Genomic DNA, 8,703 nt, shown 5'->3' with positions numbered 1-8,703 from the left:
CCTGCCTTCCTATGCCACAGTACTCTTCACAAACATCTGCTTTTGTATCCCTTCTGTTCATTTCAGGTCCACCTGAGATCACTCAATAAAACACTATGGTTTAAAAACTGTGATTTAGTATTTGCTTTTCATAAGAGATTATAATTTAGGCTCTGATTTTTTAAATTTTTTTATTATATTCTTATATCCTAATTTCAGAAAATACATTGTACATCACAAAATGAAAGAGGTAGCCTGGAACTGGCCTGAAGCTCAGTGGATTAAAGTGCCTGCCTAGGCAGACACAGGGCTGGGGCTTCAATCCCCAGGCTGCTATGCTGACCCACGCCTCCAGGGCATGCTGAGACAGTGACTGAGGCTGGGAATAGTGGCGCGCGCCTGTAATCCCAGTGTTTGGGAGGCTGAAAAACAGGAGGATCACTACAAATGCAATCTACGTAGTGAGACTTTCTATACCTAGTACTGAATACATTTTTGAAAACAAGAAAGAGGTAGTCTACCTAATTTATTGAGCCATGAATAAATCTGGCATCTCACGTTAATTAATATTTATTTTTCATGTCATCCTTCTGTACATCCAACATGATCACATTTTAAAAGGATAAAATAGAAAAATAAATAAAAAATACAGCCATCTTTTTAATATATTCACATATCAGTACACATTCAGATTAAGAAGAAAGCCTAAAACCAATCATACTGCACATTTTTCTTTTTGGGTGTACCTCAAACCAGTGTCTGTGGTACAGCTTTCCTCTATTTCTGTCACATTCTCTCTTGCATTCTCCTGCCTTTTCACCCTATATAATTGCATTGATCTTCCTGCCAGTTCCTCATGTCACCAACCAAGCCCGTGCCACAGGCCCTTTGTACCTGCTGTCCCCATGTGGGTGCCCCCCCAGGGCTGCAACTCACTGGGACCCTGTCACAGAGTCCTTCCCTGCCCACCTTCATCACTGCTCAGTCTCTGGTCCTCAAGCACGGTCCCCTCCTCCTAGGTCTTTCTCTGCAGGATCATCAGCCCTTCACTATCGTTCATCCCCTGAGTTGCTCATTTACCTTCCCCAAGGACTCCTGGAGAACCATGACTTCAGATTTCTCATAACACAATGACCAGTAGCTGAGAACAGGCTCTCTCGCTGCAGACTCCTTGGAAGCATTTGTTACTTATGTGAAAATATGATTGAGCCTTGACATTGTAAAAACATGTTGAGCCCTTGAGTCGCTGGTTATGTTAGTTGATCTTGCATAACCTTTAGCATGATGATGGAAGTAGCTGCAGACACTTCTGTTGCTCTACAGGCTCCATAAATATTTGTTAAATGTATGAAAATATAACTGAGCGCTGATGTTAATTGCGCCAAATAATTGATCCCTTGACTCACTGGTGGTGACAGTTAATTGTGAAAAATAGCAACCTTCTAGGTCAACGTTCAGCATATTTGAAGAAACATTGTGCATTTTGCTCAAACATTTTTTCTTGCATTCTCATACCCTTCAGTTATAAACAAAATAATTTCCTGAAAAATCTCATCATCACATACATCATCTCGAAACTTTCATTTTCTTTTACTTAATATGCTGTCTCATTACATGGTTTACATCAAACCAGTACTATTTGCCAATTCACAAAGATGCATAAATACGAAAACTTTAGGTCTCCACATCTAGTTATATTTGAGCAATTTGTATGTATAGACAAATTATACAAATAATGGAACTGATTTTCAATGACCATGTAGGAAGTAAATTTTAGGGTTATTTCAAACTTATAAAAATTTTCCTGACAATGCAGAATGTTCCCATGAAGCCCTGGGGTAAATCCTTGATGGACCACAAAGAGCCGAAGTCCTAATTCTGAAGCATTTTGATATTACTCGCTCTCTGTGACCCAAGGCGTTATGTAGATGTCAGAGACTGCAGGATTTTAGGAAAGAGAGGCAATCAGGCTTACTGTGCATGCCCACAAAGAACCCCATGTGACCGTGCAAAACAAAGTCAGAAATGTTCAGGTAGATAACAGGAGCTGGCAAAGCAACCGGGTAGTCAATGATGTGACCACAGCTATGGAAGCTGGCGGTCTCTGGTGGATGGGAGAGGCAGGAAATGGAGACCCCTGGAGATGAGAGATAGACGCTGGCCCTGACAGAGCATGGATTTCGGCTTCCGGAGACGATTACACACTTCCGGTTTGTACAACCATGAAGAATTATTGTGAGTTGATGCGACCTCCAAGTGTGCAGAACTTTATTACAGCAGCCATAGTTGGAACATAATTAAAACAACAGACCCTGCTGGTTTCAATGGGATATTTGTTTGGGTAAATTCACCAGGGATGCCATTTGAGTTAGGCTTTCCCTTCTCAGGAAGTTATTTTGTTTCTTTTTCTGTTTCTTTGTTTTTAATTTCCTTCATCTACACTTGTTAGGAATTTACCTTTCATGGTCCTTTTGACTATGGGATTAAACCAGAAGTCACAGGTGGCAGGTCTGGTGAATAAGGTGGACTAGGACACAATTTTTTTTATTTTGACAAAAATTGTCATGACTGAATCTTGTACTATGAATAACTACCATGAAGGCAACAATATGCAATGTATTAATTATTGTAAGTGTCCTACTAACCTGTTTTGAAACTGTCTCATTGCTATTTGGTTTTAATAAAATTAATAAGAAAAGATAAAAATTTACTATTTCACACTATATTTTTATTTTCAAAATGTATTGCACCTTGAAAAAGATATACCTTGAATTCACTTGAGATTAACAAATGCTAACCCATTAGGAGAAGAAAAAGAAATTGCCATACACATTTGAATCCGTACGGCACACCGAGGCAGGGAGAAAATGACACTTGTGCAAGAGAAGAAGGTGCCCAGTAAAATGACACGAACGCGCTCATCAGGTTGAAATAAAGACAGTCTATTCCTATTTTCTTTGGTGTTTTTAGTCACGAATGGATGTTGCGTTTTGTCAAATGCTTTTTCTGCCTTTATTCAGATGATTATATTTTTTTTTTACCTTGCTTCTGTTTATAAGGTGTATTACATTTATCAATTTTTCTGCATCTCTGGAATGCATCCTACCCTGTAATGATGCACATCTATTTGATGACTTGCTGCACTGTTGCGTCTTTGTTCATTAAAGAGATGAGGCTGTAGTTCTTTTTTGCTGGATCCGTCTTTGGTCTTCAAGTCGGTAGCGCTTGCTTCCAAGAATGGCTCTGAGAGTAATGCTTTCCTTTTGATTTCATTAAAGAGTTTCAGGGGTTTGGGGAGGAGATAGCTCAGTGGTCTAAGCACCTGTCTTAGAGAGGCTGAGACAGGGGATCACTATGAGTCTGAACTGTATAGTGAGACCCTGTATCCAATGAATAAAGAAGTAAAAACAAAAAATTAATAAAGTTTCAAGAGTATTGGGTGCTAGATCTTCTCTGAAGTTCTTGTATATTTAGACAGTGAATTCATCAAGACATGAGGTTTTCTTAGTAGGTAGTTGGTAGCTCTTTTTTTAACTTCTTTAATTTCATTGACTATTTCTTGATTAATCAGTTTTACATATTCTTGGTTCAGCTCAGGTAATTCATATGTGTTTAGGAGTTTCATACTTTATGTAGTTATGTTGACTTGTTTCTCATATTTTATAGTGAATTTTCAATTTAATTTTTATTTAAAAATGAAACATAATTGTTTTTGTGGTACCTGGGATTGAACTCAGGATCTTACGCTTGCCAGACAAGCACTTAGTCACTGAGTTATCTCCCTGGCCCCCAAGAAATATATTGTTATATGCTTATGGGGTACTATTTGACACTTCTGTGGTTTTGAAAAACTCTCTGGAGTCTATCAGCTTCAGGCTGCAGGAATTTTAAAAAATTATTTCTTCCAGCAAATATTTACTTAGACTGACTCTCAAATGTTATTTACTGTGTGTCAGAAGGTCTAGAGCTGATACCCTTTGGAAGGACAGGTTTAGTGAACATAGATTTATTTTAACGATTTGGTTTTTTTATTTTTGATTTAATGACTTTTTAAACTAAGTTATCTGACTGTTTCTGGCATTTATGGCTTCTGAAGAGAAACTTTCCTTTAATCTGAATAGAATTCTGTAGGTCTGGACAGAAAATTGCTTGTCTCTCGTTGTTTTCTTGGTCCTCTCTTTGATGATGAATGATTTGAAGTATGCATGGGTATCTTCAAATTTGTCTTTGGGATTTGCCAGCTTTATGGAAGCTGAGTTTTATGCCCCTTATCCAATTTGGGGCTATACACTTATTGTTGAATCATTATTTATTTTCTTGTAAAACTCACTTCTGATATTCTAATTATGTGTTTGCTGGCTCACTTGGCAGTAAGGAAGGAGACCCTGGGACCCATGAAGTTTTATTCTTTTTTTCACTTCTCTGTTCCTCATAGAGAATTACAGCAACTCATGTGTCTCTCAAGCTCACTAACTCATTCTTCTCCCTTTCAAATCCCTGTTAAAACCTCTTAGTGAATTTTATATTTCACTTTGTATGATTTAGCCCTATAATTTATAGTCAGTCCCATTTCAAAAGATTTGTGTCGTTATTAACAGGAGCTATTTGTGAAAAACTCATTTTCCAAGATTCTTGTAGTTCTTTGTGAAATATGTGCTTGAGGTCCTTGTGTGTATGCTGATTTGACCACTAGTACTTTTGTCAAGGTCTAGGCCTCCTCTGTACAGTAGCTGTCAATTTCTCCTTCCCTTTTTTCTGAATGAGCTGACCTTTCTTGTTCTTTGCATGTGTCTTATAGCTTTGATGAAATTGGTCCACTTTTAACCTTACAGTATGGTATCTCTTCAGGTGAGATTCCTCACCTTATCCAAGGATATTATTGTATTGTTATTTGGTGAATTTTGTTATTTATGTAGTGAACTTCCTATGTAGCTTTAGAAGAGCATTTACTTTGTCACACCTGCTGTGATTCCTGGGTTCCTTTCCTTGCTATCGTCTGTCAGCATTAGAAATGCTTCTATAAAACTCATATTAAGTCACATTTTTTTTCTTCTTTTAGACTTAAACTGTGCTCTGTCAACCTTTCAAAATTTCTCAGGGATCCCATAGAATTTCTTCTGATAATTTTCACTTGCATTTTCAGTTTTCTGTTTTTCTGCAGAGTAACAGACACTCACAATGCCTTAATATCACATTTTTGCTGTCTCTGTATTGTAATGTATGATAGCTCTACTCAGAGCCTCCCAGACAACCCAGCTAAGGCCGCATCTCATGGTGTTATGAGAGTCACAACTGCACCTTGTGTTGTATGAGATGCTTAGAGGTGCTACGTAGGAGGCTCTGAGGTTTTATTGGGGAAGCCTCATTTACTCTCTCCTAAGCTTGTTTGTGACTTAAATGGTTATGGGTGAATGAAAGCTCCTCCTGACACAGTCACTGAAGACACCTGCTGATAAGGCATTGCCCTGTACAGCAGCGTCATCTGGAACAGGTCACCACACGGTCAGCAAGCAGGGCAGAGAGCAACTGGGGATCTGTGTGGGTACAAACAGCACAATAATCCTTCCTAGGGGTTGTTACCTAGAACTGTTCTGTATTTTGCCTGAGTAAACTGGGGGGAAATGAAGTAGCTGATACCCTTATTTTTGAGACCCATGTTCTAAAAATTTTACAAGAAATTAATATTCAATAAATATTTAATATTTAATGAATATTCAACTTGTGGAACCCCTGATATATATTTAGAATTGTTCTTTAACTTGTGTATGTGTCATGTAAAAATCTTCATGAAAATTCTCTGTAGATGACTAAATAACACTGTCTCTTACAGAAGAGAAAGTGAAGTTTGAAGAGGGCATATCTCGTATCTGAATTTGAGGTGAAGCAACCCAGATACACAGAACAAATGTTTAACCGGGACATTTTCCTCTATAAGAAAGGAGTAATACTGGGAGTTACAATATCCATGCACTGGAGTCTACAGAGCCACTCTAGAACTGCCGTGGGTCCAGGCAAGAGCCAGCCCGCGATGGCAGGTGCAGCCGGGTCTGCAGAAGCGCCAGCTCCCTGGTGTGCTTCCCCGTGCTCCTGAGGCTCTGCCCCTCCTTTCATTGTGATATTAAGGAGCAACAAGTTCAGCGTCAGCCTATGCGTCCACAGGACTGCCTTCTCTACCACCACCTTTACTCAGAGCTTATCGTGGAAAGGAAGACCCTGCTCACTGGGAGCACATTAGAATCATAAGCTCAGAACTTTGAAATGAATTTAGCCATTGGCTGCTAAAAGCATGTGATAGCCTGATGTGACACAGCACCACAAGGTTGGCCTGCGAGCAGAGGAGCTGAAGGAGCCACGGTGCTAGAGCCCACGTGGTCCACAGCTCGTGGTTACCTGGCCCAGCCAATGACCCCTGGAGCTATTAGCACCAGTCTTGAACATAAACCCATCTCAACAAGAAGGCATGCTAGTGTCAGTCATTCTTCTATTATTATTATTGCTACTGTTATTATTTTAAAGAGAATTTAAAAACAATAAAAATAAAACAGAATTTCAAAACAAGATAATAGGAAATTAACAGTGGGTATTATACTGCATACTGCTATCTTCAAGTAGTTTTCAGTACTTATCAGATATAGGCATGGAAAACTGATCAAGCAATGTAAACACTAACTGTTCCTTTAAATGAACTAATAGAAATTAGCAGTGCAGTTATCTGTCTTGTGTATGGTATGGATCTTTCTTATCCACATTTTTCTGACATTCTGTTCTTTCACGCTAATCTTAAATGCTGCCATTTCACATAAATAAAATATGGTTTTCATAAGCTGTGCAGTATATGAAAAACAAAAATCTATAATAGACAAACCAAATATAATAACCAAAGAACCAAAGCATCCAAATTATTACCTATCATAAATCATTTAACCAAAATAAGAATTAAAGGAACTATAATAAAATGAGAAAACAAGTCACAAAATGTTTGTCGTGATGCCCAAGTTGATAATTAACTTGAAGATAAATTGAATAAATTCTGGGAATAAAATACAGAATAAATGTCTGGTTATTAAAAATTATCTAACTACACAATGACACACTGAAACTCACTTCAAACCGAAGGACCACACACACAATGAAAGACAGGTTTGCAAACAGAATCCGGAACACCTGGAGTGGCCACGGTACCAAGCAGGATAAAGACACATAGACAAGGAAACAACAGTTCTGTTGCCTTGAGGACACAAATGCAAAATCTCTCAGGAAAATTTTAAAACTTTAACCTAGAAGTGTATTAGAGTTCATTCAAGAAGTCAATATGAGAGTTATCCCAGGAGTGAAAGGATTGCTCAGTATATGCAAATCAATGACTAGCACACCATTTCAACAAAAGAAAAGAAAAAGGTAATGAAAATGAGAGCAGAGGCGTCCCTTGGGGTGGGGGATAGAAAGGGAGTGACACTTAAAACTTTAAAAACAAACTTTTATTTTATTTGTTTATTTATTTATTTATTTATTTATTTATTATGGGATAGGGAGTGTAGGTTTCTTTTCTTTTTTTTATTTATCTGTATCCCCCTTTTTATTTTTTTTTCTTTTCAAAGTTTTATTGATAAACATATAGCAATGAGACAGTTTCAAATCAAATTGATGGTACAGTTTCAATAATTAGTACATTGCATACATTCTTCTTAGTGGTTGATTGCTGTACAAGATGCGGACTTGTTATCCTATTTATAAACACCATTAGAACAAATCATTCTATTCATTAAGAGAATGTAACTATATATCTATCCTAATCATTTTGAATACACAGATACAAAATGGATATTCATCCGTTTCCCCTTTTTTCTTTAGTTCTGTCATTTGAATTTTATAGGTGTGTTAACTCAGCAAAATATTCTAAAAGAGTCTAGTAGCCCATAATATCATTGGGTCTTCTGTTTAACTGGCAATGTCAGAAATTATTGACCTGAGTCCCCCACAGCTCAACATAACAACATGGCTTTACTTTCTATATTTCATCTTCATACTTTTCTACTGGATGGTTAAGACCAAGGTAAAGCAGGCTTTTTTCTTTCTATAATTTTATTAAGAAACAAATAGCAATGAGACAGTTTCAAACCAAATTGATGGGACAGTTTCAATAATTAGCACATTGCATACATTCTTCCTAGTGGTTGATTGCTGTACAAGATGCGGACATGATATCCTATTTATAAACACCATTAGAACAAATCACTCTATTCATTAAGAGAATGTAACTATATATCTATCCTAATCATTTTGAATACACAGATACAAAATGGATATTCATCCGTTTCCCCTTTTTTCTTTAGTTCTGTCATTTGAATATTATAGGTGTGTTAACTCAGCAAAATATTCTAAAAGGGTCTGGTAGTCCATAAAAGTATTGGATCTTCTGCTTGACTGGCAATGTCAGAAATTGTTGACCTGAGTCCCCTATAGCTCAACATAACAGCATGGCTTTACTTCTTATATTTTGCTTTTATACTTTTCTACTGGATGGTTAAGACCAAGGTAAAGCAGGACCTATGCAACAAAAATTGTAGCTTTTGGATCTGATAAAGTCAGTGAAATCCCCTCAGGATTTATCCTGAGATCCTGTACCTCAGATTATAGATCCTTTGTCATTGTCAGCCATGTGGATGAGTCATGACCATTGCTTGGCCAATGTGCTCTCTGTGAAAGCCTGAGAGAATGTTTTCT

This window comes from Octodon degus, unplaced genomic scaffold (assembly GCF_000260255.1).
Source record: "Octodon degus isolate 3935 unplaced genomic scaffold, OctDeg1.0 scaffold00239, whole genome shotgun sequence".
Lineage (NCBI taxonomy): Eukaryota > Metazoa > Chordata > Mammalia > Rodentia > Octodontidae > Octodon > Octodon degus.
The sequence above is the reverse complement of the archived record's forward strand: the minus strand, read 5'-3'. Positions refer to the sequence as shown.